Source organism: Falco biarmicus, chromosome 14 (assembly GCF_023638135.1).
Source record: "Falco biarmicus isolate bFalBia1 chromosome 14, bFalBia1.pri, whole genome shotgun sequence".
NCBI lineage: Eukaryota > Metazoa > Chordata > Aves > Falconiformes > Falconidae > Falco > Falco biarmicus.
In genome coordinates, this window is record NC_079301.1 from 6761112 (window position 1) to 6785931 (window position 24820).

Genomic DNA, 24820 nt, shown 5'->3' on the forward strand with positions numbered 1-24820 from the left:
TTATGTCCTATTCTATTATATATTTGTCCATTTATATTAATTCTCAGAATTTTAGAAATGGGAGAGTGTTCTGTATGTTACTTGATGTAATATTGGGATCCTGCAGTGGATATGTATACATCTTTATTTCTATCCTATCAGCTGCCCTCCTTGTATCTTATACCCATCTCTTGCAAATATTTCCCAATCTCTCTTTTGAGGCTGAACACTTCTGAGCGAAATATCTTCTCCCTGCTTTTTCTGCCAGGTAGTCTTTTTTAATGCAGCTATTTCTCAAATCCAGCCTTTGTGCTAGTTCTGAGGCAACAGTAACCTCTTACATAAAGCAACAACATCACACAAGGAATACCAATAGGGATCAAGAATAGCTCACCAACTAGAGAGATACCATCCAAGAGAGTTATAGGGAGGCATCTAGCTGCTTCTTTTCCACAGTGACTGCATACCCTCTTTTCCACTTGGTCTAGTGCTTAGCCATCTGGAAACAAGAGGGTCGAGAAGGTGACATTTTTACTTATATGCAACTTTCATTTTACATCTCAGGCTTCCTGGTAATAAACCTGCATGGAAATAAAGTACCTGCAAAGCAAACAAAATTCTCAAGTGTGAGAATGACAGAGTTACAGAATCACTGAGGTTAAGAGGGGTGTCTTGAAATCATCTAATCCAAACTCCAGCTAGTGTCTGGTCGGGTTTTGTGTATCTCTACGGAATCATCAAGAAGATGTCTCTTCTTGCCACTGTAACACAATTGAACAGCTGCTGTAACCAAAAAGCAATTACTGGTGTAGCAGTACATGGCTTGTTTATCAAGGGCTTTCCACCTTTTCCTGATGACTGCTGGAACAGAGGAAGGGTTTAGGAGGAACAGAAGGAACAGAACTGGACTTTTAAACAGTTACGGGCTTTTAACTTTTTCTCATGTAGTAGTTGTGCATTGTGGAACCTGGTGATGCAACAGGCTCTCAGAACAGGTTTAGGTAAACCTGTAGTCTGGTAATAAGTAACAAGAACAAAAATCTTCCCCTAAAATACCCTAGCTGGAGTTCAGCCATTAAACTAAGACCAAGCATTGCAACATTTGGCATGGAGCGGAGGTGTATGTCTGTTACTGCTCCAAAAGTAGGACCAGAGTTCACTTTCTGTTACATGTGTAGCTGTATTTTCTGGCTGCGATACTGTGAATACATATTTTCTTGTGTTAGAGGTAGGTCTTACTATTGAAGTTTAATTTAGGTCTTTGCATATTTAACAGTCCTGCGTGTTTAAAAATGCAAATAATAACTTTTAAAATGTTCTGAATTTACTTCATCACTAAGATATTTATACACCAAACCTGGGATATTTTACAGGTTCTTAGATTAACTTTGCAGACAGCTTGTAAGTGAGTGTGGGTTACTCGTGTGGTTCGGTGACACGTTTTGACAATCTGTTGCCAGAATATCTGTCTATCAATAAGTTTATCAGTAGACTTTGTTTATTAAAGAGAAAAGTAGTAGAAGTCTTTGTTTTTCTTTTCTGCTTAAGAAACAAGACAGATTGTCAGTTGACTTTTTTAATTTTTCTATTTTTTCCCTATTTGTTTGTTGTTTGTGGTTTTGTGGTTTGTTTGTTTGTTTTTTTTTTCTTCACTGCAGTATTTGTAGTTTGATTGGAAATACCTGCAGGAATAAATTCTTTTTTCAGTAATGAGGATTAAAAGAGAGCACCAAGGTATTACTATACTCAGGCAATATTCCTTGGTGTCTTATATCAAGCATTCCCTGAAAGTAAAGATTTGCATGTTCCATGTTAATTATCCCATCTATAATTTATACCATCACCATAATATGCTAACGAAAGCACTATTTATATTAATAAAGCATTACATTCATAATAACAACTCTTCGCAGTGGTCTTCATTCTACATATAAACCTCCTAACATTAACAAGAAAAAAAAATAGCTCTCCTCCAAGCAAAAACTAAGTTAGTGTGTCTGGCAGCTTACAGAAACAGAGCACATCCACAATCATATTTTTCTACAATCTTAAGGGTATTTCATACCTCAGTCAACCTCTTTTTCTCCCTCAGGGATCTTAATTCTCTTTATCTACTCATTAGCATGTAAAATTAACACCGTTCCTGAGAATATTAGTGATCAGAATTTTAGTAATGCTCATATCAATGTTAATCTCACTGCATTTTCCATGACAATTAAGCAGATAGTAGAATTATATTGTAAGAGTCCTGTGACATCCATGTTTCTCAAATATTTGTCCTCTGTACTTGTGCATGAGACTTTTTTAAAAAAAAGACTAGTGCACTTCAGAGGGACAAATCTATTTTTGCCTTTTCTTACTGACATTACTGTAATAGTTGACACTTATCAGTAATATTTAATCATGGTGCAGAGTTGCTTCGGGGTGACTTATCTGAATCATCTTGGCCTATCTCTTTAAAATAAATCTGTCATATATTCATAGACAAACATAGAGGTCAGATAATGTTAGTTGTCAGGTCTGACTATGCCCTGACATATATTTTAAAGCATAGAGAGACCAATCTTAATAGGAGAACAGAACTGTTGGATTTAAATTACATGCTTTTCATCCTTTTCTTATTTGAAAATCCTGTCTGCTTAATTTGACAATAAATTAAGCACCAGTGTTAAAACTAGATTTTCATTGAGACTGAAGGGACAATATCCCTGTTAAGAAGAAATGATGGCAATGAAGAGGTCTGGTTCTTTCACCTTTACCTTAATTGAGCTATGTGACCATGGATTTAGATTTAACCTGGTATCTTCCTATCAAAGATCAGTATCAACAAATTATGTGATTTTAGGATACCTATGAAAAGATGGCTTAGTTGGTATGTTTCATTATTCTTTTGTCTTTTACCTACCGCTACATTGGCATGTCTTACCTGTGCTGCCCCAAATCCTCCTTGGTGATGAGAAGGGAACTGGCTTTGTGGAAAACGGAGGGATGCTGGATGGTTTCTGACAGCTGAGGAAACATTACATAGGTAGCAGCCTGGAAAAGTTTTCAGTTCCAACTCTTTTTCTTTTTTTTTTTTTGTCAGTCATCTTCCAGCAGGAAGACAGTGTCAAAGGCAGCCACTAGAATAATGCAGAGATGAGAGTTTGTAAAATGGAAATGCAAATAGGCTGTGAAGACCACTTCCTTCTGTTGTCTCTCCCCATATAAAGCTCTGGCCAGCCTCTGAAAGGGGAAAAAAGGTATTTATATAAAAATATGAGTTATATAAAAATGCATATATAAAACTGAGTTATATGTCTAATGTGTCAAGCAATTTGTAATAATCAGAATTAATTTGTTAACAGGAAAGTAAAATTATATAGTTACATATTTTACTAAAGCTGTTCCATGGCAGTGAGCATGATTAAAAAAGAGCAGTTTTCATCCTATAATTTGTATTTTAAAGTTAAATTATAATAATGCTGTCATTCATGTTTCCATTATTTTTAATAAGTAAATTGTTTACCATCATAATCTTTTTATAAACTGGATTTCTATCCTATGAAAAGATAAACAAGTGCTTTTCCAAAATTACTCAATTACAGAATTTCTAAGGATATTCCTAACATTTAATTTTCACCCTATATTTAATCTTCCCATTTGTGTTTATAGAGGTTTTTCCCGGTTCTCATTTCTAAAATGTGTCTCCTGGTGAACATTAGTTACTGTTGAACCTATATAAGCAGACATTTATTGACACTGTTAAAATAAACTTAGTGCCTACAAAAGAGAGCTTCTTTATACATTTTTATATGTCTATTTATCTTTTTATTTCTGCCAGAGTCAGTAAACAACTGCAGTAGCTCTCCTTTATAGATTGTAATGACCTGAGTGGAAAAGCTTGGCAATTTTTTAATTAATTCTATCAAATATTAGTGCATATGGTTGGCGAGGTATTTATGATCACCGGAAACAATCCTGGAGTTGATTTGTTGCACTAAATGCGTAGGGAATCATGCAGTTTTAGGGCTGGGGTATCATCTAGTTTATTAAAGAAACCAGCCTGAAGGCGACCTGTGGCTCGGTGCTGGGGCTGGGCTCAGCACTGCAGCGGGAACGCTCAGCCAGAGGTGCCCACTGTGCTTTGAAATTTTGAATCGAGGGAAGATCTCATGGCAGTCAGGGGGCCCGGCGGGGAAGGGGAGGGCATCACCTTGGCAGGGGGACCATTACAGAGTCCAGGTTGTGCTCCTCTTTTGGAGCTCGGTCATTGTTGTTTTGGAATTCACTCCGAGCGCAGTGCCTTCTCCTGAAAAATAATACGTTTGTCATTTAGTCCACTTTTTTTGCCACGTGGCATAAAAAGGAATTTGTATCTTTTCCTACCTTTTGTATCTTTTACCTGCTTTTTTAAACAGCTTTCTGTATGGTTTGGAGTAGATATTTTACGTGGGTCCTTTATCAAATCTGTAACTGTATTTAGGATGGTAAGCACACTACCACAACAGAAAGAAATGTTTCCTAGTGTGGTGTGTCCTTCTAATGTTGTTAGGTTAACCCAGTTCAGGAGGAAATATGGGCAACCATAACTTTTTGAAACTCCAATTCCATCCCAGACTGGTGCGCAGAAGGCATAGCTCATCGTCCCATAAACAAAAATATCACCAGAGGCAGAGTTTTGTATTAAACTGTATTCACCCATTGTTAAACTTTCTTTGTCTTTTGTTTCCACTTACATCAAACAGGCTTTTCATTAAGGAGCTCCCATTTGTTCAGAATTAGCTTCAAAAAGAAGGCAACTGAGTTGACAGAATGTAAAAAGTCAGCAATGTTTTTCTGAGGGGAATGTACTCTCACTACCATCAGTTATCCACTGACTTAGCACTAGTGTTTGGTTCTAAAAGAAACAAGAAATACCTTACTTTATTTTTATAAATGGATAGGAACACTATATATAATATTAATTCTTTGAATTCTTTGTCCACAGAAAATGCATGCAAAATAATGTAGAAGAAACTGCATACCTCGTGGATGAGCTGTGCACAAGTAAATGCTACAATTAAACACTGCAGGTTTAAGAAAACATTTTAATTTACAGAAATGTTACTATTAGTACAGAAAAAGGGCAATCTTTCCTGAAAAGATATGGTGCAAACACTACAAATCTCCCTTGGAAACCAGCAAAATTTTTAAAAGGGTCTGAGATAGAAGAATTTTTCCCTGTGGCATTAAAAAAGAAGAAAGTAGAGCAGAAGAAAACCCTCAGTCGTTCAAAAAGTGGATACATATGGTTCCCAAGAAATCTTGTAAGCTCAAATTTTGCTAATTCTAAACAAAAACATCTAAACAAAGGCTAAAGAAAAATACCTTTAAAAAAAATTGGAAATGATGTCACTGGAATGTGTACAATTATTTGGACATTACATGGCAAAGGATACATTTGTGCTGGCAGAAGGTTGGGTAATGGAAAGAGCAGATCTGCTCTTTCTTTTACTAATTTCAATTAATTTGATTTTATAAAGCACAGGCTGATTAAGGAGATTGCAACAGTCTAAATATTATATGCTTCTTGAATCTTTACATTTCATAGCTGTCAGTCTCAGTTTATCGACAGGTAGTTGTCTTTTTGAAAGTGAATTTAGCGTGCTAGGAATCTTGGACCAACAGCTCTGAAACAGCTATAGGAAAGGGGTAATTCTTTTTCTAGACCACCTCTTTAGTCTGGTTTTATCTTGCCTTCTAGGCTTGCAAACACAGTTTAGTCTCTGTGCCAACTCACTCCTTGACCTTCTGCTGAGAATGACATTAGTAACGCCAGTTCTGGTGATAGTTCGTGATGTGGATATTTATCTACTAAAGCTGTGGACCAAACCCATCAGTTCCCTTCATACAGGGCACAACGCAGCCGCTGGGCAGCAATGACTTTCAGCCTTTACTGTCTAGGACCAGAAGTGAGCCAATGACCTTTACATGAAAGGCAGTATTGCCTATCAGAACCATCATAGTAAACACTCATTTAAAACACTATTTTAAAACTGATGAAGATATACCATAGTCGCTAATCAAAGAATAGCTTTAGTGCCTTAAAAATGTTAGTGTCATCAAAATAAATTACAACTGATTTTGAGCAGTCGATGAAGATAAAGTTCAGGGGCCATGACAGAAAGAGACCTTGGGATGGGTTGATACATTATTAATACAGTTTGTTGGGTCAAGGTTCAAAATACATATTAAACATTTACTCTTTTTTATTGCTCTGTGCCACACTTAGCACTGATCAGCATATTTTAAGAAAGTTACACGTTTTGTTCAATTATTTTTTTTGGCACAAGATTAGTATGTGTGTATGTGAACATACAGTTAAGCCTGTTCTCTGAAGACATTCAAAACCCACCTGGATGTGACTCTAAAACCTGCCACAGGTTGTTGGACTAAATGATCCCCACATGTCCCTTCCAACCCTGACCATTCTGTGATATATATATCTGTATACAAAAACACATGCGTGTGTATATATAGACAGATCTGGGGTTTATCTTTTCTACTGTTACATCATTTGCATGACTTTTTTCCCCTCCTACTTCCACTGATCCTTGATAAGATTAGACCCCGAGGCAAAAAATCTACAGGTTTGCCTGCTATTTTGACTTTCCAAATAATTCAGGAGGAATACCATAGAGTAGTTCCCCCCCATTCTGTTTCCTTGCTTCCCTTCCTCCTCCTCTGCACTTTTCTTGCCTTTGTTAATGATAAACAATTTTTTTACTCTTTTGACTCAGTAACCCTACTGACCCTTCATCTGTCAACGGAATAGGCAATTAAATCGATGCTAAACAGCCTCAAATCATATATTGCTTACACTCCTGTTGCTGCACGCTCAGAATTCACCTTATATTCCAGACCTCAGCTGTAGTTAGTTACTACAGCACACTAAAACTTGCTGTACCACCTGTTCTCTAAAGGACTGTACTGTAGTAATATGTTCCAACAGTTACTTACATTTCAAGGTACTATAAAGACTTTTTTTCAGTGTGTTAATGGTATTGTTGTCTTTCTGCAGGTACTATCATGTGTCTGAATCATGTTACATTGGATCAAAGAGCATGTCTCTTGTCATGTGCTCATGTCAGCACACAACAGGTGAGGTATGCTGAGTATGTTAAGACAGATGTTATTTTTTCCCTCTAAGAAGTAGAATGTTTTCTAGACTACAACTGGAAATGACACTTATACCTATTTTGACAGCCAAATCAATGTTATTCAAAACAGTCATAGGTGTTTATGACAGCCTGAGTGTTAATACTTCTAACATTTCTGAAAACGGCTGCCATGTGCAAGGTTTCCTGTGAGTGAATCAGAGTTTCAATTCTTTTTTTTTTTTTTTTTTTTTTAATTTAAAAAGTGTTTTAAATTGGTAGGAAAAGAATTTCTGCCAAAAAGGACTTGGGAAAAGCTTAATTAGTTCCTAAGTGGTAAGAGAATGCATCGAATCCATATATTTATTGCACTACTACTAGAATTTAATGGAGAAGTGTGAAGGAAGAAATATGTTTGTTTACCTCTAGTTAAGAGTCATTTTTCCAGTAGTGATGGATGGGAGTTCACACGTATCCAGAGCTAAGGAATACTTAATGTCTCTAATTACCTAAGCATAAGACATCTATAATACTGTACAGAAACTTCCAAAGTCTGTTAAGATTTGTATTTCTTCTTCCAAATATTCCTTCTGGTAAAAATAAGAATTTATTTGAATTCTTTGTATATCATAAAAATTTAACTTTCTTTTTGGAATGAAGGCTTTGAGGGAAGACCATGGGAAGAAAGACTTGAGCAGATAAATGCAGCTGGTGTGTAGCAATGTTGTTTGAGTTTGACCATGGGTTTGGTGCCAAATTGCAGACTTTTCATCATTTCATATACCGGTACTTACCTTTGTGGAAGCAAAACCCTCATGTTTGTTGTAAACTGATGTCATTCCAGGTAACACAACGGAAGAAAATGCTAAAGATCCAAAACTTACTTATTTTTGTTGTTGTTTGCCTTGCAAAGGTAAGTCTTTCTCCTATAATACAGATATGTTTCAGAAGTTTATAGGTGTATTTGTGGCAAAGAGTTGTAGACTTTTCTCTGAAAATAGAAACTCTTACTCATGAGAATTCAACTATCACACAGTAAAGAAAATTATTACAGTAAACATAACCTTTCTGTATAGATAGCAATGAAATGCTTCACAGTTATAGGTTCAGTTAGTTTTTTCATGTAGCTAAATCTTTCCAAAGATGTGTGCATTTTCGGTAACTCTGTTTCATGCTTTAATGTATAGCTTATACCAGACTGTCTTTGCTAGAAAATCCCATGTAAGAATTTAAAAATCTGGATTTGTGGCATTAATATAGTTTAAAAAAAAAATAAAAATCAATTCATGATTAGTCTTTCCACCTGCTTTTACCTGCACAAAAATTGAGAGCAGTGTAGCATCCAACACAGGAGAAACAATGCCACTTCATCTCCATGAAGTGCACACCTGACTGACAGAATTATGTGCATAGATAACATACTAATAAAATGGCTTGGACTATATTAAATTGGATTAGCTATCAACTGGTTCCTGAAGGAAGAAGGTTTGGTATGTGAAACCGTTATCTATGCAAGACTTTTTTTCATTTAACAAGTAATTCACTGTAATTAAAGTTTAAATGTAATAGCTTTCACTGTAGTATCCTGAGAGAGTTTACCAAAGCAATAGCCTAACTATATGAAGGCAGAGGTAATTTTTTATCCATAATGTATTTATGGAAATATGTCTATTATTTCCTAAAGCAGAAAATGATACTTTTTAAAATTACATTTTCTAAGAAATATTTCTTGTAATAGAAATTTTTACATTGTGCATAATTTATGGGTTTTGGAAACAGCTGATTAAAATGATGTCCTTGGTAGAGGTGGTCCAAAGAAGTCTTTGATATGCATTAAGATCACCTATATTTACAATACCTTTTTGATAATTTTATTCAGATGAATGTTCACATGGAGTTTTCACAGGGGGAGAAAGAACACTGTCTAAGTCTATTTGTGTTTATAGGTCTATTCTATGTTTACAGAGCAGTTTATTTTATGTTCTGTTTTTAAAAAACGAAAAAAAAAATCCAATATGGGCTCTTTTGAAAACAAGAAAACTGTAATTGAAGGCATTGATGGATAGTTACATTAACAGCTCGTCAACAGCTAATCTGAGACCATCTGTTCTTTAGTGCTCTGAAAAGGTTAACAGCAGGTTAAGGATGCCTCTCCTTGCCACGTATTATAATACAGACTTGCCAGGATGAAGGGATGGTTCTATAGTGCAGGACTTCTGGCGAAGCACGTTGTGCTGAAGTTCAGTTTGCGCTGCCAGAAGTGGCCACACAGGACAAGGTTTTTCCAGGCAGGCACATCGTTAACTAGTGTAATTTTTTGTATTTTTTTTTTGGCAATGTGGTTTAAGCAGACTTAATCAGCAAGCAGGTATATATGTCAAGTTAAGAGACAGATAATAAGTATAACTGAAGTCTTAAGATTTTATATTTTTTTGGGGTGAGGACCGTGGATTAGAGAAAAAAAAAGGAAAGATTTAAAAAAATTATCAGAAAACAATGAATGTCCAGGAAAACTCTGAAGTTGATTCATGAACAATGCATTATCTACAGAAAACTGATTTTTCAAAAATTTTGCTGTGTATAATCAATTTTCAATATATTGTGTTAAAATGAATAGTGTAGTCTCTGGGGCAGAGCTGTTGTATTTATATGGAGCTTGGCACAATAGGTTGTGGTTCCCAATCAACCCCTGATTAGCTGTTTCTGTGAGGTATTAATGTCAGGGCTACAGTTATGCCTGCCACCACCTATGGACCCTGATGATCTGACTTTTGACCTGTGCACAGCTTGACCTTGAACATGTTTCCTCACTGTGGATAGTGCAAGAAGACATGACTGTAAAAGTTATCTTCTAGTTTGTTTCTTTCACTCTTTATCATCAGTGTAGTCTTCATCACAGGGGAGAGAAAGTGAAAGTATACTTGCCTAATTCCAGAAAATGGGATTCATGGTAGGGACACAATGATTCTCTGACTGTCATTTCCATGGAAACGTAATAGAGGTAATAGTATTGTTGTCCTTTTGTGTGTGTATATATATATATACATATATATGTATATATATGTAAAATATATAGTTCTTTAATGGTGTTGTGAATCTGTGAGGTAAAAGGAAATCGTGCAGTTTAGTTAAAATATCATGGGGAAAGATTTCTCATTCTTATGAGTATCTGGGTAGTAGGATAGTTGTAGAGGAATGAAGGCAGTGGGTTGATTAGCATTGATAATATGCAGCTGTAGCTTGTTCCCACTAAGTAGTTAAATAGCCCTGAAGGGTGGGGGAGTGGTGGTCTGACAGAGGAGAAGGAGTGTGGTCTGGCCACTGATGGAAGGAGAAACAGCATGGATGGTAGAATCTGACCGATGGTAAAAGCCTTGTTGCAGCCTACTAGTTTGTGCTGTAACAATGAGTGCCCCGCGTAAGGCTGACTGAGTTGGACTCCGACTACAACAACTGGTGCTCAACGTAGCTGAGGCAAGCGGGAGAACCTGCGACCCATAACAGACACCATGAGAGGTGAGCCGTCGGCAACTAATCGATATGGGTGTTTTGTATTGTTTGTTGAACATCTTAACTCAAATTGCAGCTGATAGTCATGAAGGAAACTAAACTGTGGACAAGGTAAACTACGGCGAATAGAGGGAAACTGAAAATAGATTTAAAGGGGCAATTGAGAAGCCATCTCCACCTGTTATTGGCTCCCCCACAGCAAAGAAATCTTAGCAGATGGCAGCCTGGCTCTTCATTTTATAATTTTGAAGTGGTTGTAGGAGTTCTTTGGGTTATTGCTCTCAACTGGGTAAAATACTTGAGGGCTATTGTTTTGCTTGAGATTACCTGTTTGACTCTAACATAGGCAGATTCACTGAAGGTGGAAAGCCTGTCACTGAAGGTGGAAAGCCTGTCTGAGAAGTGAAGAGAGGAATCATGTTGCAGTGGCTATGCTTTATCAGTATGTAAAAGCTAGTTAAAATGTGTCAAGAGTATTCTGCAGTCCTCCTGTTGAACTCTTCATCCTTTGCAGTAAAAGCATGAACATGTCACAGTACTTGTATACCTGAGTTAATGAATCTAGATCACTTTTGAAGTCTGACATGCGGACTTAGGTTGCGTTTTAGCTATGTAAGCAACTGACTTCTGGCTGTACCTACATTCTCAGTATAGCTGTCTCTTAGGACCAAAAAAAAAAAAGGAAGCAGGGTAACTTTTCACAGGATAGAAAATGGCATAAGTTTCAAATGTATTATCACAGAATGAAGTAGAGTAAAAGTAATTTAACAATGAACCACCAACTATGTCTCTTATCAATTTAAAAAAAAATCACTAAAGTGTTTGAGTGGTTGAGCAACCTCTAGAGCAAAAAAAATAACACTTGTATCTGTAGAAAGAACTAAGTTAATAGGGATTATAAATTAGAGGAGTTTATTCATAATAGTGTCATAAGAGGGACAAGCAGAAGAATATTACTCTGTCAAACATCTTGTGTATCTGCGTTCCTATGGAAGGCATAAGAAAGAAACATGAGAAATATATACAATAATGAAGAGGAATGGAAGGTCTTAGCACAGGGTCATGCTTACCATGTAATTGGCATATGGAGACTTGAAGGAATAATTCACGTGCTATGCATCTTGTATAATACTTGTATTTGACAGGAGTGTAGCTTACCAAAGAAAACAAGTAAGGTGATATTGCCTTCCAATAACTCACTGTTATATCTAGAACACAGTGTTTAAGTGTCTGTAAAGGTATGGCAAAAAGAGCAAAAGCATTCTGATGTTGTGCATCTAATACAGGCCCCCAGATAGGGAAGCCCACACTCTGGAGACTTGAGGTGAACATCCATGAAACCGCAGGTTTGTTAGTTCAGTTTAATTACCACAATGTGTATAATTACAATACAGATTATATTGATTTTCACTGGCTTGGGGCTTTTTTGTTTTAAATAAAAAAACCTACAAACACTAGGTAAAATACATATATTACAAAACTGAAATTGGAGAAGTAAAGAAAGGGAAACCTAGTCAAGACAGCAGAGAGATTAGCAGGGAGGAATTTGTTGCATTCCACCAGTCTATTCTCAGTTTTGGAAGGTGGATCATGAAATAATAGAGTTCATGATCTCTAGGAAAGAATGGAAGATAATCAAATAAAAAAAAATAGATTTCAATAAATCTGAGTAAGTGATTGGTTGTGCTTCATGTGAACCTAGATTAGGTGAAATAGGGTTAAAGACACTGCAAAGAAACAGTTTTTTATATTTTTACTACTTTTACTTAAAAGAGGGATGGAAGACAGACAGAAAGTGTAGCAGGAGTCCTATTTTGGTAAATCCTGAGTTGTTAAATTGCTGTAAAAATAAAGTACACAAGGACTAAGGTTACTGAGGATGAATACATAGGTACAAAAATAGAAAGGTTAATGTACAAAATGAGATGCAGCTAAGTATTGAGGCTTTTTTTTTTTTTTCTGCTACCACTAATTTTCATCTATACTCAGTGAAAATGAGAAGTTACTGAGCGAGAACTCTAAGACAGTCCGAGTGTTTGGTATGTTCTTCCTTCACTAAAAAGTCCAACTGTGATTACTTAAATAAGGCAATTAACTTTAATACCAAACAGGCAAAGCAGGCTATAACAGGAGGATATAAAATAGTTGGGTTATGTGTTTTCAGGTTAGTTGGACCAGATTAAATTAATCCAACCATCTGAATCAATCTCAGAGCCATTAACAATGATCTTAGAGATGACGGAGGATGAGTGAGGCTGTGAGAGTCTGAAAGTGGCATCCATGTTTTTTTGAAAACATAAGAACAGGAGAATTACAGGTGAGGCCACCTAATTTCAATTTCAGGAAGAACAGTAAACCAAACATACTGCTTGTGAGCACCCACAAGATGGCAAGAAACCATCCATGTGGGTTTGTCCAGAACAAATCTTTTAAAGCCAATCTGATTTTCATCTGCAGCAGTATAACAAGCCTTGGGTAGATGAGAAGCAGAAGATTCCTATCTTCATTTTAAAAAGATCTCTTGAGACTTCTGCAACACTCTCCTGAGTAGGCTAGAGAAATTAACCCAAGGTTAATGTTTAAATGGTTAGAAAAGAGCACTCGGAATCACTTCTCTGTGTTTTACTTTCATGTGGTAGGTTGTATCAAGCAAGCTTCCTTAGGAATCCAACCTGTGATCTTTCTACTACATTTGTTCATTAATGATCAGGGTGATGGAAAAGTTAATGTGCTTGTCAGATTTCCTACAACAGTAATCTGAGAAGGGCTGCAATCAGAATAGAAAGCAATATTTAATTCTTGATAAATTAGAGGTAAATTTCTGAAAGAATAAAAAGCATAGAAAGGCCCTATGCATAGACAGTAAAGATGAACTGCATGAATACAAAATTAACAAGAGTTGTCCGGTGGGAGTTCTTCTGGAAATGATTTGGCGAATATTTTGGATTACAAATTGAATAAGAGTCAATGATTTTGTGCTGTTTCATGGAAGCAAATATATTAAGATTACCGAGCAGACCTGGCACTGTACCAGCAGGCCTACTTAAGAGATGTGCAATGCCTGGTGTAATCTTATCTGATACGCTGGTTTTTCTTTGCAATTTGATTGCTCTGATGTCCAAGCAAATATGTCCCAAAATGTATGGAGTGTAAAACTCATGTCGGTAGAAAGGTTTTTTTACAGTTAAAACCTATGAAAGTTACCCGGCACCTTCTCCTTCCCCTTTCATACCAAGGGACAGACATGTGTGCTGATTGACTGGCTTTAATTGCAAAGTATCGCCATGTTTTGATTTTTATGCCTTAAGTTTCCAGCACTGTAGGTCTGCTGTTCTGTTTTGAAGTGAACTCTGCTATTGATATATTATTAAGTGGGTATGTGGTTAGTACATACTTAGAATAAATTTTTTAAACAGGCTATAATTGCCTCAGTGGAGGTAGCTTCTATTTGAGTCTAGAAGCGCTGCAGCTAAATATTTTGCTAGCTGAATTTCCAAGTACTCTCCAGTACCTGAACCAATTTATGTGATCATCCTAAAAGTTCTGTTTACATTTACTGCATCTAGAGAAAGATACATACTAGTAAATCATTGCACATACAACACTATTATATTTTGCCCTTCCTTTGGGGTGGCAGAGAAGGGGAAAAAAAATTGTTCCAGTGACAGGTCCTTCATGTCTCAACTACAAACTAAAACACTGCCCTGCAGGAACCTGCCCTGCAGGTAAGTTATTGCTTTAGTACCTAGCAAAACATAGCTTGTCAGTTTTCATACCAGAAGTTTATTTGGTCAGTTTATTTTATCAGTTAGAAAGCCTAGGAAGTCTCAGGTATATTTGGACCTTAAATGTGAGTGCAGTGCCTTGTGGGTGACATTTGGAGTAGTACTAGTCTGTCTTGACATTCTAACTGAAGTCTTTGAGAACCTTGTTGTGTGGATCCCAAATTGGTGATTTTTGTAGTCTTTTCAAAGGATTTACTCTATTTTACTTCTAAAATTCATAGATATTTGTATATGATTAAGGATTTAAATGACCAGAAAACTTAAACCAGTGTTCAGCATCTAAATTGCAAAATCAAATTGTTGTGGCTGTGTGTTTGCTTGTTTTTTTGGGTTTTTTTGTTGTTTGTTTTTTTTTTAAACCAAAACTAAGTTTATGGTCCCTATCCAAGCTCCCTTCATTAAGTTCTGGAGGAAGTCCAGGTCTGGATTTTATATACTTTGGTAATCAAATTAAAGATAGTCTTCATTTATTTAGGGATTTCTCTCCAATTTTTCTTGTGAAAGCAAATTCATAAAGACTTCTTACAAAGGACAATGTCTTCATTCCAGATTAATGTTAAAAATCTTACTGTATAGTTTAATTATGTCTTCGTGCAAGATTTAAAATTACTAGTTTTGCATAGGATTCCTACTCTGAGAGCTGAAATTTACAGCATCTGTATCTCAAGTATACAGCAATGTTTGGATATTATAAACTTTTTCTAAACTTGAAATGCTACACAAATGCCTTTACCATTGCAACAGAATAGAAAAAGCAAACTAATGCAGAGAAGTCTTTACAAGCACTTTGATATAATTATGTTCAATATAGTTATGGCAGCCAAACTTTCAGCCTTCTTGCAGATGTCTCCAGTTTTTAAGCCTTGGACCCATTTTCCATTTGGAATTTTTTAAGTTGTTTTCATTTTATTTTTTTAATAGAATGGTCATCCTCATATCTTAATAAAACAAAAATTGAATTATATGCACTGCTAGGCAAGCATGACCGGACTTTTGCTAGCAGATGTAAGGTGTGAAACCTGTGGGAAAATCCTATTCATTTTAGGTTCCACTTGAGAACACTGCAGTGCACTGGAAATGGATTCAGTCTTTACGGTACTGAAAAAGATAGAAGCTGGGGAACAATGGAAATCAATGATTTGTACCTAATTAAAAAGACCTGATAAAAATTCTAGAAAGACAGATGGCGAAGTCAATTTCTCAGTATAATATCAGCAGAGAGAAAGAATATGATTAGCTGTTGACATTCTGCAAGGGTAGAATGATCCTATCAGCAAGGAAGTGAAAGTATTTCTTTAACAATATTAGGCTGTACTTTTATAACTATTGTAAACCTGAGTTAATGTAAATCATTCACTTTCCAAGAAGTATGAGATATAATGTTTTTCTCAAATGTCATAGTGTTAAACTGACAAATTGAATAACTTGATCCAAGCTTTAGACTTTGATTGCTGAAGGCTAGACATGTACATGATCGGAACGTCAAAGCTGAGACAAAAGTCTGATTATAGGTGCTAGAAAATATGAGTACTTTCGTGGGTATTTATATCTGTATTTGTGTTCATAGTTTTCCATTAATTCTGATGAACTAAGAGTAAATTTTGGAAAAGGCTGTTTCCTGTATGTATGTATAATGAAGATAATGTTTCAATACCTTCAGCTGGGCTGTTCATTTTTTTTTTTTTTTTTACAAAATGCTTAAAAAGACAAAATGAACAAATTGTGTGATGGCCCAATAGCGAAGATGATCACAGTGGAGAAAAGATTTCCAGGATCTTCTAGCTCCTGCTCTAGTGAAAGCATTTTGTGTAAAGCGTTCACCTGATAGACTGGGAACATCCAGCAAGGAATAGACTAAAAGGTAGATTGTAGTTTGTACTGCACAGATATTAACATAATATTTGTAATGTTAATTACTAACTCATTTTTTATTTTTGAAGTTGAAACGGTAATAATCATTCAGTCCTCCAAGTGAAAGTAATTTTTCAGCCATTTTGGCTTTAGCCTAGTGTTCCCTAATCACTTTGTGTATATGGTGGTTCTAGATCTGCATTTCTTGATGCTGTAGTTAGTTCTATTTTATTGTACAGCACATCTGTGACACTGCTGCGAATATATCTCATGGTCTCGTTACTGGATCAAAGCCTTAGTCTCTTGGGTCACAAACCCGCTTAATGTTCCTGTGCAGACCCCTCCAGACTTCTACAAAAAACCCAGCACCTTGTGCTCATAAAAACATCTGTTCAGGACATAAGCAATCAGAAAAGAGGGGGAAGAAGCACTCTTAAAAACTATCTGAGCTTCTGAGTTATAAAACATTTATTTCTTTTTTTTTTTTTTTAGTATCAGCTTTTCATTCTATCTGCTTACCATGTTGGTCTGTCACAACCGGGCTCCCCAAATTAGTTGTTTATTGGTTTAGGAAGTAAAAACGTGGGGGGAAAAAGCTCAAGGTTGAAGACTATTTAAAAAAAAAGTTTATGATCCTGAAAAGAGAATCAAGGACTTCTTGATTTTTTCAGATGCTAGTGCTTGTGTTTTATGTACATTATTTTATGAAATATAAAAGCTTCGTATTATTAAGCTGTGATAGAATATAACAAGAAAAAATATGGACTCTTGTTTCCTGTTCCATGAGGGAAGTTTTCTGATTTTGAAATTGGATCAATTGACAGCAAAGGAGTAATCCATTCTGGAAAGAGCTAAATAGATCCCTGACAATGGATAGATGGATGCAGCCTTGAAGTAGTGCATGTTGAGGTCATACCCTGCATTACAGTACTGATAACAATCCTTACCACATCTGGTAACTCAAGGAAGAGAGCAAATATTTCAGGATTCCTGGGCTTTCTTATTGTCCTTGGATTCAGGCCAGCTGCTGCCAATAACTGTGTGGTTCTGTAGAAAGATGGCCTGTGGCCCCATCACGCGGTGCTTATTGCCAGTGGGTACGTTTTTTAAAGCATGGCCAGATTGTGGAAGGGAAAGCAGGTTTCACTGGATGGTGAACAATGTTGAGCATGCTAGCAACATACCTGTACCTGGGGTCTACGCCTTCTTGTCAGGAGCCCACCACCTTCTGCCTGCTTGACAACAGGGCTGCCACTCAAAGGGACCTAGGCAAGGAGGAGGGAATGGGTTACAGGAACTTTTTGAGATTCAGTTGAGGACAGAGGTACTTGCAAAGCAAAACGCTCTTGCAAAAGTACAGGCTGAAGTCTGACTTTTGGGAACCTGAGCCTTTCTTGTATGGGGCATAACAGTCACAGAGTCTGTATGAGATCTATGACTCATCCTACCATACTGAGTCATCTGTGGTTTTAAGGCCTGATATGTTGTAGTGTCCTCCATTAAATGCTCCTGATAAAATAAATCATGAATGTAACCTCTGTATTCCAAAAGAATGCAACATTTGGCTGTTATAGCTGTGAGCTACACATAGCTTTAAATGAGAACAAGAGTACAGCCATAACTTGTGTTAGGGTGTGTGCTACATTCATACATATCTGACAATATAGAAATGTGTATCTAACAATAAAAACTTCTGCACATATGTTGGTTATTCTAACCATAACATTTGCAAAGTTGTCAATAAAAATGGTCTGAAAGTGCTAGGTGCTGTCTTTTGAGGAAAACTAGGCTAACACTGAAATTTCATATAGCCTTCTGAGAACCTACCTGATGGGAAGACAACAAAAGCACCTGCTTTTCTCCCCAAGGCAGGAGCCTGCTGCACTTTTGGAAGGTTTTAGCACTGCATGACAGACAGTAGCTTTTCCTGAAAGTTTTTCTTGGCATGTAGGTGTCTTTGGTAGTCTTGCCAGTACAAATATCTACCTGCATTTTCTCATCCTGAATAATCCTTCATTTAAGAAAAAAAAAAAAGGCGGGGGGGGAGGCATGACGAGGTAGAGGTTTGCAAATCCTCTAGCAAAGAAGATTTTAAGGCTTAAATAACTGCAATGTGAACTTATTGCCACATGTAATACAGCTGCTTGATTTATCACCTTGGAAACAGCCTGAAATCTTTGTTTTGTATACTAGCTCTACTGTGATTTAAAAGCGGTAGATGAGTGAAACATATATCTAATAAGATTTAACTCTTCTATGGTAAGAACATGTAATTGGACATATTAATTTCTCGATTCTGGCCATAATTTTTCAAATAGAAAAGCTTTCCATGTGAATGAACAGAGCTCTTGCCACTATATCAAGTTCCATCTTCATACCAGTAAATTTGTTCTTCTGCCCTATCAAAAGCCTTCTAAACAGAGTTTTTTACTGACCTACCAAGTTAAATTCTCTTACTGGTATTTGAAAGAAACAGTTAAACCTTTTTTTTTTTCTTCCTTTCTCCCCGCCCCCAGCTGGTATCTATTTTCTATCGAGCATAAGTGGTAATGGCAGCTCCCTATAACTAGAATGTTTGCTCCCTTGGGAGAAAATGCCATCCAGATCCTTCCACCTAACGTGCTAATACATATTTCTAGAGCAACACTTATGTACTTTTAATCTACTTCCAAGATCTTAATACAGATGGGTGGTTACAGTAGCTAAGACTGTATAAACTGCATAGATCTCAAGAATCTATACATGCCGTGAATATTCTGTAATCAATAGGTTCTTCAGACTTCATAGGGACTGTGGAATGGCCACTAAGTAGACTTTATTGAGTTATTTCTTGCTTTCTCATTACATATCTGCTTGGGTTTTTTCCACCTTCTGGAGAATCAACAGAGATGAAATAAAAGTGCTTTTATTTATTAGTCTAAAAACCTGTTCTCTGACTTTCTATTGCTTTTACTTGTACAAGTCAGAGGCATACAGTGGCATTGCACAAGGGTTTGAGCCCATGTCATATTTTTCTGCTGGTGACAACCGGCATATGGAAAAAGTAAATCTCAAGTTTCTTTCCTTTTTTATTTTTCTTCATTAGGTTTACTATGGCAGTCAAATTATACTGTGATTCACAAGCATCTCTGATAAGTGAAATTGAGTAATAAATCTAGAACCTGCAAAACACCATTGATCCATGTCCTGAAAGTGAATTGTTTCCAAATATCACTGTACACTTAGTGTTATAGGGTATATTGCATTGTTCATCCTTTTTAATATCATATTGCGTTTTAAATAAAAGAATGCTTGATATTAAGAAAAATGAATAGCTTTGAATCTTTTGAAGCTTGCTTAAGAGAGAAAAGTGTTATATCTTTGAGAATTTAAGCAATAGAACGTTAAATTAGTAAGAAAGTAGCAGCCATAGCTTTTCAAAGATAGCAAACTTGTCTTAGCTGGTTGTCTACAGGTGACAATTCATATGCAAAGCATATAAAGTAGGAAAAAAATCACCCTAATCCAGGTAGCCGCTGGAGGAAGAAATACTTGGAAACAAGATGACTATGTATGTATGCATGCATGTAAAGGATTCATTAAGGCCTTCTAAAATGATAAAATTTTAATTAAAAAAGGATTCTAACTTGCACAATGGGTAAAAGAGAACAGGTACCTAAACTGTCCTAAAGTAATGACTACAGTACTGAACTTTTATAGGGCAGTAATATGGAAATGAAATGATGAATAACTGGTTCTACAAGCTTACATTTAGTTTGGTTTGTTTTCTAGCTCTTTCATAGAATAAGCCTCACACCTTCACATTGGGCCTTTCTCTTCTGAACGTTTCACAATAAATTGATCTGTTGTCTCAATTTTAGAAATGATCTTGTGGTGGAAGACAGACAGAGACTTAATCAAAAAACTGAGAAATTAACAGGGCACTACAGAAATATGATTAGAAACAGAAATAAAAACTACTTTAGTAAAATTATCTGATATTTTCAGCTGCATTTTTAGGTTCTGTATGTATGCATTCATCTGAAAAAGGTGTTTTGCTGTATGTGTGCTTACCATGGCAGTCAAGGAAAAGAAACTTTACATGATGTGCATGGTGAAAGTTTCGGCTTGTTATCAGATTTTAAAAAATGAGATCTTCAGATGTGGATACACGGGTGTAAATAAATTGTCATTTAGAGACTGTAGACATATGAAAGACAGAATGGAAAATACTAAAGCCTTCACGGTAAACTGTGGATGCTCCATGTTAGTGAGGGTAGCTCAATGCTTTTTCTCAGAAAGAAAAGCAAAAAAATCCAAACTTGTTCCTACTCAGAAACTCAAACAAAATAAATGTAGACTTTTGGTTTTCTGAGGAAAAATAATGTAGTATAACAATATAGTACAATATTAAAGCCAGCCAGGAGACTGACCCTTGGTTTATTAAGGAACTTTTTACCTGATATCAGTTACAATTTGTGGATACTTAATACCTACAAGAATTAGCCCCATGTAGCCATTATAAATTTGTCAGTGAATTGATCCCATATTTCTTAAAAAATCCTACAAATTTATTCAGTTTACATTGTATCATTTCTTTGTGCAGATTAATGGTGTCTATCTCAAATATTTCGTAGAACTGAGTAGAGGAAACAAATGCTCAATCAATAAATATTTTATGAGGTTTTTTCTTCCTGTTGTTTTTCTTGTCTTTAAGTTAACTTAACATTGACAAGTCCCAAAACCAGGAACTGAGCTGTTAAAAATGGCTTAATTCTGGGCTCTAGTCCAGGTCCTTTGAAAGGAGCACAGGGCGATTTTCAGAATCCGTTCTCTGAAAAGTAAACTCTTTTGAAGGATTCAAATGTTTCTGCCTTGTTTTTATTATCTTACAAATGGCATCTTCAATTGAGAAGCCTATGGGGTTTGAATTTAAGACTTGACACCAAGCCTGAGCATTTCTTCTAGCAGTATAATGAAAGCAAATCAGTTGTTTCAGAAAATCACTTGAATTATGCAGCCTAACTGTTGGATGGCGCTAGATTATTTTGGGTTTATTTGTGAGTTATTCACAGATCAATCTCAAATTACATTAGAACACTAGTGATCAACTGGTTAATTCTATATGGTGTTAACCAAGGGCTTTCACTTATGACACTTTGCTAAGCGTTCCTTTTGATGCAAATTAATGGCCTCTATTTAATTCTTACATTATTCTGCCTCTTATATGCCTGACAAGCCAGGAAATGCGCTTTGGTCACAACAGCCCCCCCAGCGCTGCGGGCTGGGGCAGGGGCCGGGAACTGCCCGGTGGGAAAGGGGCTGGGGGCTGGGCAAGGGCCGGCTGGGCAGGAGCCAGCAGGGTGCCCAGGTGGCCACGGGGGCCAGCAGCCCTGGCTCGCGTCTGAAGCAGCGTGGCCAGCAGGGCCAGGGCAGCGCCCGTCCCCCCGTGCCCGGCACTGGTGCGGCCGCCCCTGGAACGGGGGGCTCAGCTCTGGGCCCCTCACTCCCAGACAGACCCTGAGGGGCTGGAGCGTGTCCAGGGACGGGCACGGAGCTGGGGAAGGGGCTGCGGCACAAGGCTGGGGGGGGCGGCTGGGGGAGCTGGGGGGTTCAGCCCGGAGAAGAGGGGGCTCAGGGGGGCCCGATCGCTCTCTGCAGCTCCCTGACAGGGGCTGTGGGCAGGGGGGGTCGGTCTCTGCTCCCAGGGAACAAGCGACAGGACGAGGGGAAACGGCCTCGAGGTGCCCGGGGGAGGGCTGGATTGGGGATTAGGGACAAGTCCTCACCGAAAGGGTGGTCAGGCGCTGGGACAGGCTGCCCAGGGAGGGGGTGGAATCACCTTCCCTGCAAACTTTGGCAAAACACATAGATGTGGTGCTTAGGGACACGGGTTAGTGGTGGGCTTGGCAGTGCTGGCTTCACGGTTGGACTTGATGTTTTTAAAGGTGTTTTCCAATGTAAATGTTTCTATGAAATAGCCAAACAAAGTGTATAAGAACCAGAAAAAAACCTGAATAGCTAAAAAGTTGTGGGGAGCCTGTCAATAATAAGTACGTGGTAATAAAACAGACATGTTAGGGCCAATGTTTTAATTTTTCAGAAATTTTGTATAAAGAAGCATATATTACTTTCCTGAAAATGTTTTACTAGAATTCATAAAGCTAAGCTGGTATGGTGCTGTTGGCTAGAAGAATTGCAAGAAGTTGAGTCTCAAAAACTGCTTAAGTAACTTGTGCCAAGCTAAGGGACGCATGTATACATGCTTGTGTCTGCATGCCTGTGTGTGTTAGAGGAGTGTTTATTTAATAAACTGAAGTAACATACTTCTGTGTAGACAGATGTATTTAATATTTCCTCCAAGTGATCAGATAGGAATCTTATTAAACAGAGTAAATGATTCTGAATAAATTGCGGGAATCATAGCACATCTAATTTAATGCTCTTCTATTTTTCCTTCCAATAATTGTCACGGAAGAAGGACTGATGTTTCTCACAGTAGTCTGCCTTTTGTGTTGTTTTTGTAATCTTAACGGATATGAATTAATATTTAGCCACTTTTCTTTTTACTAAATTTTGTTACAAGCATGTAATATGAGAATCCCCCTTGAGCACAATCCTTCCAAGCACAAAGCACCATGTATCTGTAATTACTCCGGTTTTCTCTGTGAGCTGAGGCCAGTCAGTGCTTTGAAAGACCGTTCTGTAATTTTGCAAGTCCCTGAAATTACTATTATTTTGACCTTTTTAATATCCTGGATGTAGAGTGTTTGCCCTGCTACAGTATTTCACAAAGTGAATGAGTGACTATAGTTTTAGGATTTGAATTGAGGATTTAAGTAGGAGATGACCAGAATAAATTTCCTTAATCTGTAGATGGGATAGTTTAAATAATCATGGTTTCCAGGCTGTAATTTTATGTTTCTCCTCAACGAGTCTTCCTTCTATAGTTTCTTCCTGGAAATCACAGTTTTCATTTAATTAGGGGTATTAAGATGCTATATGAAAATTTTTTTGTGTTTCTGATATACCTATATGTATGTCACAGTCTGAGTAGTGGGAGATACAAGAGTAAAGCTTCCAGGTTTACTCTTGATACTTCCACTTGCTTTTGGAATCTGCCAGCTATTTAGCAGAATAATTCATAGGTGTAGCTGGCAAATTGCATGTAAACATACACAAACTAAACATACATAGTTCAGACTTATGTAGGGAATATGTATCCTCTTTCTCCATTTTTCTACCAGTCTTCCATATCAAAAATTACTAGGCTGATACTGGGGTAAATTCTTCACTTTAATGAAACAAACATTTTATCTTCTTACTTAGATGGGGAGAGTTTTGATTTCCCTCAAATTACTTACCTTTATTTGATTGGTTGTTCTTTAGATTTCCTTAAATTTATATGTATTTGGCTTTGTGGTTTTGGCAATGTTTAGGGGGCAAGACAGCTGTATTGTAGGGTACATTGCATTAGAAATTAATGTGCAAGTGGACAATGCAGAGGAAATTTAATATGCAAAAGTATCAGGGAAACATGTAAATAGTTTTAGTGGTTGGAGACGTCAGGAAAATCATTTGGAATAAGTATATATGGACTAAATAGGTACTAAATTAAACATTTCAGTTGGTAGTGACTTTGTACACCCCCCTGTGATATACACAAGGAGATTCTGGGGTCAGCAACTGTTAGGGAGTCCCTAGAAACTGTTTGCTGACTGATCTATATGTTATTAGGGAACAAATTGGAGGAGGTCGTAGAAAAGGGCAATCTTCATATCGGAGGCTGTAGGGGATTAACTCATCTGTCTCACTGCTGAATCAGTCTTATCCCTTTTCCAACCAACAAAATTCAATTAACTTTTATGAATTATTTAGCCACACTGAAGTCTCAGATAGTATTAATATTTGTGTTTCAGACTTTTTTTTTTTGCAGGGAATGTAAAATATTTCTTCTTTATCATCAATCAAACTCCAGTGTAGATTGTAATTTTCTGTTTCACTGTTTTAAGAAATATCTTCTTAATCACACCTGATGTCAACAGAAGTATTTTACATACTAGCTACTGTTTATATTTAGATTATGAATTGCCTCAGGAAAAAGTCAAAGATTCTGTCTAACTTAAATAACAGATATTTAAGGGTTTTTTTACTCAGCGGCACCTTTTTAAACAAAAGCTTTTAGAACTTGAATGCTACCGGATGAATTACAATCTGCTAGTTCAACCCAAGAAGAAAGGAGTTTGAACAATGTTGCTAGAAAAATTGCTGGAGTATTTATGTCTCTGACAAAAGACATAATTCTCATCTGAGAAACTATGCTAGAGAGAATAAAGAATAAAACAGGATTAACTTGTAGGCAGGAAAAACTTGTTTTTTGAGTGCCTTACAAAATAAAAGATTGTCAGTTCTTCAGTCACTTGCTGCACTGTTCTTACGTGGTAGCAAAGATATATAGTCATCAAAACTGAGAAATAGGAACTTGAAGACCTGACAAGCCAATCAAGATAATGGGAATGTCTTTTGCAAGTGCTCAATGAAAAACAGAGACAAAAAGGCTTGAAGGATAACGAATGAGACTGCATGGACTAGTTAGCC

The 24820-nt window shown here is 36.8% G+C and overlaps 1 long non-coding RNA gene across 2 annotated transcripts in view; it reads left to right on the forward strand.

Moving 5' to 3' along the window:
* The first annotated feature begins 1109 nt into the window (after positions 1-1109).
* The window catches only part of LOC130159034 (uncharacterized), a 441764-nt gene continuing 418053 nt past the window's right edge, over positions 1110-24820 (forward strand). For both annotated transcript variants that reach the window (XR_008825592.1, XR_008825593.1), the window contains exons 1-4: positions 1110-1207; positions 3065-3221; positions 7022-7101; positions 7942-8010. This is a non-coding gene — a long non-coding RNA (uncharacterized LOC130159034). The remainder of the gene's footprint in view (positions 1208-3064; positions 3222-7021; positions 7102-7941; positions 8011-24820) is intronic.